This window comes from Pseudophryne corroboree, chromosome 3, assembly GCF_028390025.1.
Source record: "Pseudophryne corroboree isolate aPseCor3 chromosome 3, aPseCor3.hap2, whole genome shotgun sequence".
In the NCBI taxonomy this organism is placed as follows: domain Eukaryota; kingdom Metazoa; phylum Chordata; class Amphibia; order Anura; family Myobatrachidae; genus Pseudophryne; species Pseudophryne corroboree.
The window spans coordinates 562,224,637-562,236,804 of NC_086446.1; the positions used below are offsets into that span (position 1 = coordinate 562,224,637).

At 44.5% G+C, this 12,168-nt stretch overlaps 1 protein-coding gene across 5 annotated transcripts in view; it reads left to right on the forward strand.

Moving 5' to 3' along the window:
• Positions 1–12,168, forward strand: part of ANKFN1 (ankyrin repeat and fibronectin type III domain containing 1) — a 1,208,371-nt gene that overhangs the window by 421,848 nt on the left and 774,355 nt on the right. The window lies entirely within an intron of this gene.

Here is a 12,168-nt window from a genome sequence, read left to right on the forward strand (position 1 = left end):
GTGTGCCTAGGAGAAACTGACTGAATTTTCTATCCGTGTGCAACATATATACTGAAAATAGTTTTCTATATTAAAACCTTATGATTGAGGCATTTGTTCATGCACTGAATGGTGATAACTGTAGCCCCTTTTACAGTGCCATTCCATGGCATAGTGTTCAGGGTCGGACTGGCCCACAGGGGTACCAGGGAAACCACCGGTAGGTCCCACTGCCTGAGGGCCCACTCCTTCCTCTAGGGATCAGGTTCCAGACTGTGCACTTGTATTATACATGGTAGATATGTTACATTACACTGCACTAGACTATTGTGTATTTCAAGCCTCTGTGGAGGCTGGCCACACCCCTTTTTTAGGCTGGCCACACCCCTAAGTATGGGCCCCTATTACTGCACCCCCCCCGGTGGGCCCTTCATGCCCCAGTCCGACACTGATAGTGTTGATAGTTTCTCACTGGAAGCTTCTGCTGGACCTGGGCTTCCTGAGATAAGTTCAGTCCATCCTCCCCTTGTCCCAGGTTCTGTGGGTTTAGGTGTTAAAGGGTTGTTGCTCAGGAAAGGTTAAAAAAAACAGTTTTGGTAAAAGGATTGTTGCCAGGTCATCTCATTTTGGAATTTCTGTTGCAGAGCTGAAACTCAGTCACTTTCTTGATCACCTGGTCTTTTGCGCTCTCTCTTTCTCCAGGTGGGCATGTACCTAGGGGTATATGTACTAAGGATTGTTTTTGGTCAAGAATGCATTTTTGGGTGGATTTGACCAAGTTTCAAAACACGGAGATGTACTAATGCTAAACACGAGTGAACAAACGTTATTTTCTTCATTAAAAACACATTTGAAAACACAAATACAACTAAATACACCATTGAACCAACTTGAAAGTGCTTTCAACAGAAAACAATACAACATGCAAATGTACCCAGAATCGTGTTTGCAAACACGCCTGAAAACGGAGCAGACTCGCCCCAAATAGACTACCTTCTCTTTAGTGAGTTTTCATGTGTTTTAAGTAAATGCCAGGCATATAACCTTGTTATGATGTATAGACACAATTGTTTCAAACAACATTTACACACAATAAAGTTTTTTAATTTAAATGTTTAGTAAAAAAAATAAACACATTTTTGTTTGTACAAACAATACAAAAATATATTTTGCAAATAGCAAAGTAGTTATGTTCACAAAAATGAAAATTTTCCTGAACATTTGTCCCATCAAAAGGGACACAACAAAACAAGTATGTAAATGTTTACAACTCTTCACAGCCTTCCCCTAGGTGTCCCACCCTGGGGTACTTGCGACCCATCTATTCATCTGGGTGGTGTTGTGATGAGGATATTTGTGTGAGATGTGCTTCCTTCAAATGCGCTGGCAGCCTTATGCCCAAAAAACAACTGGCGCACCTTCAATACCTCATGCACCAGGACCATGTTCTCAGTCTTTCCCCTCTGGGTAGCCATGTCATCACTGTCCTCATCTGAAGTCAGTAGGGGCTCATCAGCAGCCACCTCCTCCACAGTACTCTGTCCCTGCCTTTCCTCTGCCACTGATACATTGGAGTGTTTAGTTTGAATTAAAAAAAAAAAAGAGCATGTTTGAGCAATGCAGATCATGTTTAATCTCGACCAAACACTATTCTTAGTACATTTACTGGGATCAGTATGGGATGCTGGCGCACGGGATGCCGAATGTTAGTATCCCGACATCAGCATCCCGTAACCAGAATGCCGGTAGGGCAGTGAGCACAACAAAGCCTCTTGTGGGCTCGCTGCTACTCGCCACTCTGAGCTTAGCTCGCCACAGGTTCTATTCTCCCACCAAATTAGTCTTGCTGCATTATCAGCCCCAATATGCCCACAATGATTCTTGTCCCCCAAACCGCTCTGTGCAGTAAAACTGAAGTTAGGATTCTTCTGCTCACATCTATGTATTCGTGCTCCAAGGGGTTGGTGTGGCCTGCTTGTTATTATTATTATTATTATTATCCTTTATTTTTATAGCACCACAAGGCATCTAGAAAAGTGACGTCGAAGAGGAGACATTATTAATATTAGAGATGAGCGCCTGAAATTTTTCGGGTTTTGTGTTTTGGTTTTGGGTTCGGTTCCGCGGCCGTGTTTTGGGTTCGAACGCGTTTTGGCAAAACCTCACCGAATTTTTTTTGTCGGATTCGGGTGTGTTTTGGATTCGGGTGTTTTTTTTCAAAAAACACTAAAAAACAGCTTAAATCATAGAATTTGGGGGTCATTTTGATCCCAAAGTATTATTAACCTCAAAAACCATAATTTCCACTCATTTTCAGTCTATTCTGAATACCTCACACCTCACAATATTATTTTTAGTCCTAAAATTTGCACCGAGGTCGCTGTGTGAGTAAGATAAGCGACCCTAGTGGCCGACACAAACACCGGGCCCATCTAGGAGTGGCACTGCAGTGTCACGCAGTATGTCCCTTCCAAAAAACCCTCCCCAAACAGCACATGACGCAAAGAAAAAAAGAGGCGCAATGAGGTAGCTGTGTGAGTAAGATTAGCGACCCTAGTGGCCGACACAAACACCGGGCCCATCTAGGAGTGGCACTGCAGTGTCACGCAGGATGTCCCTTCCAAAAAACCCTCCCCAAACAGCACATGACGCAAAGAAAAAAAGAGGCGCAATGAGGTAGCTGACTGTGTGAGTAAGATTAGCGACCCTAGTGGCCGACACAAACACCGGGCCCATCTAGGAGTGGCACTGCAGTGTCACGCAGGATGTCCCTTCCAAAAAACCCTCCCCAATCAGCACATGATGCAAAGAAAAAGAAAAGAAAAAAGAGGTGCAAGATGGAATTGTCCTTGGGCCCTCCCACCCACCCTTATGTTGTATAAACAAAACAGGACATGCACACTTTAACCAACCCATCATTTCAGTGACAGGGTCTGCCACACGACTGTGACTGATATGACGGGTTGGTTTGGACCCCCCCCAAAAAAGAAGCAATTAATCTCTCCTTGCACAAACTGGCTCTACAGAGGCAAGATGTCCACCTCATCTTCACCCTCCGATATATCACCGTGTACATCCCCCTCCTCACAGATTATCAATTCGTCCCCACTGGAATCCACCATCTCAGCTCCCTGTGTACTTTGTGGAGGCAATTGCTGCTGGTCAATGTCTCCGCGGAGGAATTGATTATAATTCATTTTAATGAACATCATCTTCTCCACATTTACTGGATGTAACCTCGTACGCCGATTGCTGACAAGGTGAGCGGCGGCACTAAACACTCTTTCGGAGTACACACTTGTGGGAGGGCAACTTAGGTAGAATAAAGCCAGTTTGTGCAAGGGCCTCCAAATTGCCTCTTTTTCCTGCCAGTATAAGTACGGACTGTGTGACGTGCCTACTTGGATGCGGTCACTCATATAATCCTCCACCATTCTATCAATGTTGAGAGAATCATATGCAGTGACAGTAGACGACATGTCCGTAATCGTTGTCAGGTCCTTCAGTCCGGACCAGATGTCAGCATCAGCAGTCGCTCCAGACTGCCCTGCATCACCGCCAGCGGGTGGGCTCGGAATTCTGAGCCTTTTCCTCGCACCCCCAGTTGCGGGAGAATGTGAAGGAGGAGATGTTGACAGGTCGCGTTCCGCTTGACTTGACAATTTTGTCACCAGCAGGTCTTTCAACCCCAGCAGACCTGTGTCTGCCGGAAAGAGAGATCCAAGGTAGGCTTTAAATCTAGGATCGAGCACGGTGGCCAAAATGTAGTGCTCTGATTTCAACAGATTGACCACCCGTGAATCCTTGTTAAGCGAATTAAGGGCTGCATCCACAAGTCCCACATGACTAGCGGAATCGCTCCCTTTTAGCTCCTTCTTCAATGCCTCCAGCTTCTTCTGCAAAAGCCTGATGAGGGGAATGACCTGACTCAGGCTGGCAGTGTCTGAACTGACTTCACGTGTGGCAAGTTCAAAGGGCATCAGAACCTTGCACAACGTTGAAATCATTCTCCACTGCACTTGAGACAGGTGCATTCCACCTACTATATCGTGCTCAATTGTATAGGCTTGAATGGCCTTTTGCTGCTCCTCCAACCTCTGAAGCATATAGAGGGTTGAATTCCACCTCGTTACCACTTCTTGCTTCAGATGATGGCAGGGCAGGTTCAGTAGTTTTTGGTGGTGCTCCAGTCTTCTGTACGTGGTGCCTGTACGCCGAAAGTGTCCCGCAATTTTTCTGGCCACCGACAGCATCTCTTGCACGCCCCTGTCGTTTTTTAAAAAATTCTGCACCACCAAATTCAAGGTATGTGCAAAACATGGGACGTGCTGGAATTTGCCCATATTTAATGCACACACAATATTGCTGGCGTTGTCCGATGCCACAAATCCACAGGAGAGTCCAATTGGGGTAAGCCATTCCGCGATGATCTTCCTCAGTTGCCGTAAGAGGTTTTCAGCTGTGTGCGTATTCTGGAAAGCGGTGATACAAAGCGTAGCCTGCCTAGGAAAGAGTTGGCGTTTGCGAGATGCTGCTACTGGTGCCGCCGCTGCTGTTCTTGCGGCGGGAGTCCATACATCTACCCAGTGGGCTGTCACAGTCATATAGTCCTGACCCTGCCCTGCTCCACTTGTCCACATGTCCGTGGTTAAGTGGACATTGGGTACAACTGCATTTTTTAGGACACTGGTGAGTCTTTTTCTGACGTCCGTGTACATTCTCGGTATCGCCTGCCTAGAGAAGTGGAACCTAGATGGTATTTGGTAACGGGGGCACACTGCCTCAATAAATTGTCTAGTTCCCTGTGAACTAACGGCGGATACCGGACGCACGTCTAACACCAACATAGTTGTCAAGGACTCAGTTATCCGCTTTGCAGTAGGATGACTGCTGTGATATTTCATCTTCCTCGCAAAGGACTGTTGAACAGTCAATTGCTTACTGGAAGTAGTACAAGTGGGCTTACGACTTCCCCTCTGGGATGACCATCGACTCCCAGCGGCAACAACAGCAGCGCCAGCAGCAGTAGGCGTTACACGCAAGGATGCATCGGAGGAATCCCAGGCAGGAGAGGACTCGTCAGAATTGCCAGTGACATGGCCTGCAGGACTATTGGCATTCCTGGGGAAGGAGGAAATTGACACTGAGGGAGTTGGTGGGGTGGTTTGCGTGAGCTTGGTTACAAGAGGAAGGGATTTACTGGTCAGTGGACTGCTTCCGCTGTCACCCAAAGTTTTTGAAGTTGTCACTGACTTATTATGAATGCGCTGCAGGTGACGTATAAGGGAGGATGTTCCGAGGTGGTTAACGTCCTTACCCCTACTTATTACAGCTTGACAAAGGGAACACACGGCTTGACACCTGTTGTCCGCATTTCTGGTGAAATACCTCCACACCGAAGAGCTGATTTTTTTGGTATTTTCACCTGGCATGTCAACGGCCATATTCCTCCCACGGACAACAGGTGTCTCCCCGGGTGCCTGACTTAAACAAACCACCTCACCATCAGAATCCTCCTGGTCAATTTCCTCCCCAGCGCCAGCAACACCCATATCCTCCTCATCCTGGTGTACTTCAACACTGACATCTTCAATCTGACTATCAGGAACTGGACTGCGGGTGCTCCTTCCAGCACTTGCAGGGGGCGTGCAAATGGTGGAAGGCGCATGCTCTTCACGTCCAGTGTTGGGAAGGTCAGGCATCGCAACCGACACAATTGGACTCTCCTTGTGGATTTGGGATTTCGAAGAATGCACAGTTCTTTGCTGTGCTGCTTTTGCCAGCTTGAGTCTTTTCATTTTTCTAGCGAGAGGCTGAGTGCTTCCATCCTCATGTGAAGCTGAACCACTAGCCATGAACATAGGCCAGGGCCTCAGCCGTTCCTTGCCACTCCGTGTGGTAAATGGCATATTGGCAAGTTTACGCTTCTCCTCCGACAATTTTATTTTAGGTTTTGGAGTCCTTTTTTTACTGATATTTGGTGTTTTGGATTTGACATGCTCTGTACTATGACATTGGGCATCGGCCTTGGCAGACGACGTTGCTGGCATTTCATCGTCTCGGCCATGACTAGTGGCAGCAGCTTCAGCACGAGGTGGAAGTGGATCTTGATCTTTCCCTAATTTTGGAACCTCAACATTTTTGTTCTCCATATTTTAATAGGCACAACTAAAAGGCACCTCAGGTAAACAATGGAGATGGATGGATTGGATACTAGTATACAATTATGGACGGGCTGCCGAGTGCCGACACAGAGGTAGCCACAGCCGTGAACTACCGCACTGTACTGTGTCTGCTGCTAATATATAGACTGGTTGATAAAGAGATAGTATACTCGTAACTAGTATGTATGTATAAAGAAAGAGAAAAAAACCACGGTTAGGTGGTATATACAATTATGGACGGGCTGCCGAGTGCCGACACAGAGGTAGCCACAGCCGTGAACTACCGCACTGTACTGTGTCTGCTACTAATATAGACTGGTTGATAAAGAGATAGTATACTCGTAACTAGTATGTATGTATAAAGAAAGAAAAAAAAACCACGGTTAGGTGGTATATACAATTATGGACGGGCTGCCGAGTGCCGACACAGAGGTAGCCACAGCCGTGAACTACCGCACTGTACTGTGTCTGCTGCTAATATATAGACTGGTTGATAAAGAGATAGTATACTCGTAACTAGTATGTATGTATAAAGAAAGAAAAAAAAACCACGGTTAGGTGGTATATACAATTATGGACGGGCTGCCGAGTGCCGACACAGAGGTAGCCACAGCCGTGAACTACCGCACTGTACTGTGTCTGCTGCTAATATAGACTGGTTGATAAAGAGATAGTATACTCGTAACTAGTATGTATGTATAAAGAAAGAAAAAAAAACCACGGTTAGGTGGTATATACAATTATGGACGGGCTGCCGAGTGCCGACACAGAGGTAGCCACAGCCGTGAACTACCGCACTGTACTGTGTCTGCTGCTAATATAGACTGGTTGATAAAGAGATAGTATACTCGTAACTAGTATGTATGTATAAAGAAAGAAAAAAAAACCACGGTTAGGTGGTATATACAATTATGGACGGGCTGCCGAGTGCCGACACAGAGGTAGCCACAGCCGTGAACTACCGCACTGTACTGTGTCTGCTGCTAATATATAGACTGGTTGATAAAGAGATAGTATACTCGTAACTAGTATGTATGTATAAAGAAAGAAAAAAAAACCACGGTTAGGTGGTATATACAATTATGGACGGGCTGCCGAGTGCCGACACAGAGGTAGCCACAGCCGTGAACTACCGCACTGTACTGTGTCTGCTGCTAATATAGACTGGTTGATAAAGAGATAGTATACTCGTAACTAGTATGTATGTATAAAGAAAGTAAAAAAAAACCACGGTTAGGTGGTATATACAATTATGGACGGGCTGCCGAGTGCCGACACAGAGGTAGCCACAGCCGTGAACTACCGCACTGTACTGTGTCTGCTGCTAATATAGACTGGTTGATAAAGAGATAGTATACTCGTAACTAGTATGTATGTATAAAGAAAGAAAAAAAAACCACGGTTAGGTGGTATATACAATTATGGACGGGCTGCCGAGTGCCGACACAGAGGTAGCCACAGCCGTGAACTACCGCACTGTACTGTGTCTGCTGCTAATATATAGACTGGTTGATAAAGAGATAGTATACTCGTAACTAGTATGTATGTATAAAGAAAGAAAAAAAAACCACGGTTAGGTGGTATATACAATTATGGACGGGCTGCCGAGTGCCGACACAGAGGTAGCCACAGCCGTGAACTACCGCACTGTACTGTGTCTGCTGCTAATATATAGACTGGTTGATAAAGAGATAGTATACTCGTAACTAGTATGTATGTATAAAGAAAGAAAAAAAAACCACGGTTAGGTGGTATATACAATTATGGACGGGCTGCCGAGTGCCGACACAGAGGTAGCCACAGCCGTGAACTACCGCACTGTACTGTGTCTGCTGCTAATATAGACTGGTTGATAAAGAGATAGTATACTCGTAACTAGTATGTATGTATAAAGAAAGAAAAAAAAACCACGGTTAGGTGGTATATACAATTATGGACGGGCTGCCGAGTGCCGACACAGAGGTAGCCACAGCCGTGAACTACCGCACTGTACTGTGTCTGCTGCTAATATAGACTGGTTGATAAAGAGATAGTATACTCGTAACTAGTATGTATGTATAAAGAAAGAAAAAAAAACCACGGTTAGGTGGTATATACAATTATGGACGGGCTGCCGAGTGCCGACACAGAGGTAGCCACAGCCGTGAACTACCGCACTGTACTGTGTCTGCTGCTAATATAGACTGGTTGATAAAGAGATAGTATACTACTAATATTATATATACTGGTGGTCAGGTCACTGGTCACTAGTCACACTGGCAGTGGCACTCCTGCAGCAAAAGTGTGCACTGTTTAATTTTAATATAATATTATGTACTCCTGGCTCCTGCTATAACCTATAACTGGCACTGCAGTAGTGCTCCCCAGTCTCCCCCACAATTATAAGCTGTGTGAGCTGAGCAGTCAGACAGATATATAATATATATAGATGATGCAGCACACTGGCCTGAGCCTGAGCAGTGCACACAGATATGGTATGTGACTGACTGAGTCACTGTGTGTATCGCTTTTTTCAGGCAGAGAACGGATATATTAAATAAACTGCACTGTGTGTCTGGTGGTCACTCACTATATAATATATTATGTACTCCTGGCTCCTGCTATAACCTATAACTGGCACTGCAGTAGTGCTCCCCAGTCTCCCCCACAATTATAAGCTGTGTGAGCTGAGCAGTCAGACAGATATATATAATATTATATATAGATAATAGATGATGCAGCACACTGGCCTGAGCCTGAGCAGTGCACACAGATATGGTATGTGACTGAGTCACTGTGTGCTGTGTATCGCTTTTTTCAGGCAGAGAACGGATTATAAATAAAACTGGTGGTCACTATCAGCAAAACTCTGCACTGTACTGAGTACTCCTAATGCTCCCCAAAATTAGTAAATCAAGTGTCTCTCTAATCTATTCTAAACGGAGAGGACGCCAGCCACGTCCTCTCCCTATCAATCTCAATGCACGTGTGAAAAATGGCGGCGACGCGCGGCTCCTTATATAGAATCCGAGTCTCGCGATAGAATCCGAGCCTCGCGAGAATCCGACAGCGTCATGATGACGTTCGGGCGCGCTCGGGTTAACCGAGCAAGGCGGGAAGATCCGAGTCGCTCGGATCCGTGAAAAAAAACATGAAGTTCTGGCGGGTTCGGATTCAGAGAAACCGAACCCGCTCATCTCTAATTAATATCTTCAAATATGTAAAGGGTCATTACAAGGAGCTAGCTGGGATTTGTTTATTAAAAGAACTCTGTATAGGACGCGGGGGCACTCGCTGAGGCTAGAGGAGAGAAAATTCCGTACACACGTAGGAAAGGGTTCTTCACGGTAAGGGCAATAAAGATTTGGAACTCCCTGCCGGAGAAGGTAATAATGGCAGACTCTGTAAATGCATTTAAAAACAGATTGGACAAATTCCTAACTGGTAAATGTATCCAGGGCTATAACATTTAACATATTAACATTAAATATCTGGGAGTGGTAAGAATCATAGTTGTCAATTGGTACTACTAAACCATTACTTCAGCAGGTGCATTATAATATGAACAGCTTAACAGAGAATACAGGTTGATCCCGATAGGCATTTTGCCTCTTTTCAACCTCACTAACTATGTAACTATGTAACTGTAGCACCTTACATAGTACACATGTACAGAAGCTGTGCAAAGAAAACAGGAAAAAAGTGCAATAGCTTTTAGAACTGAGGATACAAGTTCTATAACCACTGCTGCACATACAGTCAAATTTTACTATTACTTTGGCTGGGGTCCCAGTACTTACAGCCACGGGGATCCCTGCTGGGCAGCTTCATTACAATGTTGGTCGGTTGAATCAATCAAATGGCAAGGCTCCTGAAAGTGGTCCATATCAAAGAAGTAAAGGGTATAAGTAGATATATATATATATATATATATATATATATTAAAAGAAAGTCAGTGTTTATATATATCTATCTACTGTGTGTAGATAGATAGATAGATAGATAGATAGATAGATAGATAGATAGATAGATAGATAGATAGATAGATAGATAGATAGATACTGTAACTATACATTAAATCCAGCAATGAGGGAAAATTGCTTTTGTCATCATGTCTGTAGCCTAATAACAGCAATTTCCCTTCTTATTCATCAGAGGTACAAGCAGCTGTTGTGGTCTTGTTCCCTGCATGAAATGACTATCCCTTGGAGATAGCCGAGTTGCCTACTCCACGTTATGACTAATAGGAGTGTGAGTAGAGACCTTGCCAATCTTGGCAGATCTCACTAGTATTTTCTTCCACGGAGGACTAATATTAAGGGAAATCATCACTCTAGGGTTTTCTGTCACTGGAATTTATTTTATGTGTAGTACAAGGGATGGAATAAATTCAATTTGCTGTGTTCAACACAAGCAAAATAAAAATGAGAATGTGGCCTTTGAACTATGTATCTCAAAGCAACGCATCCAATATAACACATTCTCAGTGACAAAATGGGCGTTAGCTCAGTTAATGAAAATATAATGTAGCCAAATGGTAATAAGAGGAGGGTGGATGTAGAGTTATTTGACTAGAAAATTATTCAACATTTTATTCACATATTGAAAATATGAGGTTTTGTCATTTTCTCCATTCCTGCGCTCATATGTGGTTATCTCCAGATATTTTCCTTTTGTAGGAACAATTCATGTTATGCCTACATCTGAGTGAGAAACAATCTGCACAATGTAATGGGAATAGAAATAGAATACATTTCCATATTTGTGATATAAACTTTCTATTTTCAGATGACAGATAAAAACCATAAGTTAAGCCATCTTAGTTTTCTAAAACTTCACTAAAAGTAAAGACACAAGTCTGGAATGTAGTGTTCAAAAAGTGTGGTCAGCTTTATTTTTAAACAATAGAAGTATGGTGGCAGAAGTCAGAATGACCACATGCACAGGACATCACATATTGGCCCTCATTCCGAGTTGATCGCTAGCTGTTTTCGGTCGTTGTGCCGCGATCAGGCAAAAAAAGGCAATTCTGCGCATGCGTATGCGCGCAATGCGCACGCGCGACGTACTTTCACAATGGCCGTTGCAGTTTCACACAAGGTCTAGCGAAGCTTTTCAATCACACTGCTGGCCGCAGAGTGATTGACAAGAAGTGGGTGTTTCTGGGAGGTAACTGACCGTTTTCGGGGAGTGTGTGAAAAAACGCAGGCATGTCACATACAAACGCAGGCGTGCCCGGGGAAAGGCACGCGTGGCTGGGAGAACGCAGGGCATGTTCGTGACGTCGAAACAGGTACTGAATAGTCTGCAGTGATCGCAAGCTAGGAGTAGGTCTGGAGCTACTCTGAAGCTGCACAAAATTATTTTGTAGCCGCTGTGCGATCCTTTCGTTCGCACTTCTGCTAAGCTAAGATACACTCCCAGAGGGCGGTGGCTTAGCGTTTGCACGGCTGCTAAAAGCAGCTAGCGAGCGAACAACTCGGAATGAGGGCCATTGTAAGGGACGGCTATCCCAATATCAAAGGCAAGTGTGAGATAACAATTTATAAAGACCAACTATCCCATTCTAAGCAAGTGGGAGGTATCCAACACCCTTACCAATAAATTATTCAGGCCACACGGTTGAGAGGTACTGCTGACCCTGTAGGGAGAAATAAATCTAACCAGCGCATTGAACGTGAGTGCACCCCCATACTGCAGCAAACTGGACACTCTGTTACTGGCCTTTCCCCTCAAAATTATGCTGACACAGAAGACACACAGTAGGGAAGGGATGAAGCAGCAAAGAGGCAGATCACTTTTCAGACTCACACAGTAAACCTTAGTCCACGCCTCTTCGAGCTAACCCCTAGAAAAACCTAACAAACTTCAGCTCTCACTCAAAAACTAACCCACCTCAATAAACCCACAATTGTAGCAGTCTTGTTTTTATAAGAAATAAGACTGCTACAATTGCTGCCCTTATTAAATCTTCAGATCTTGCCTATGTTACAGAGGCTTGGCTAGACAAACTGCAGCACCTATCTTGGAAGCTGCAGTTCTAACA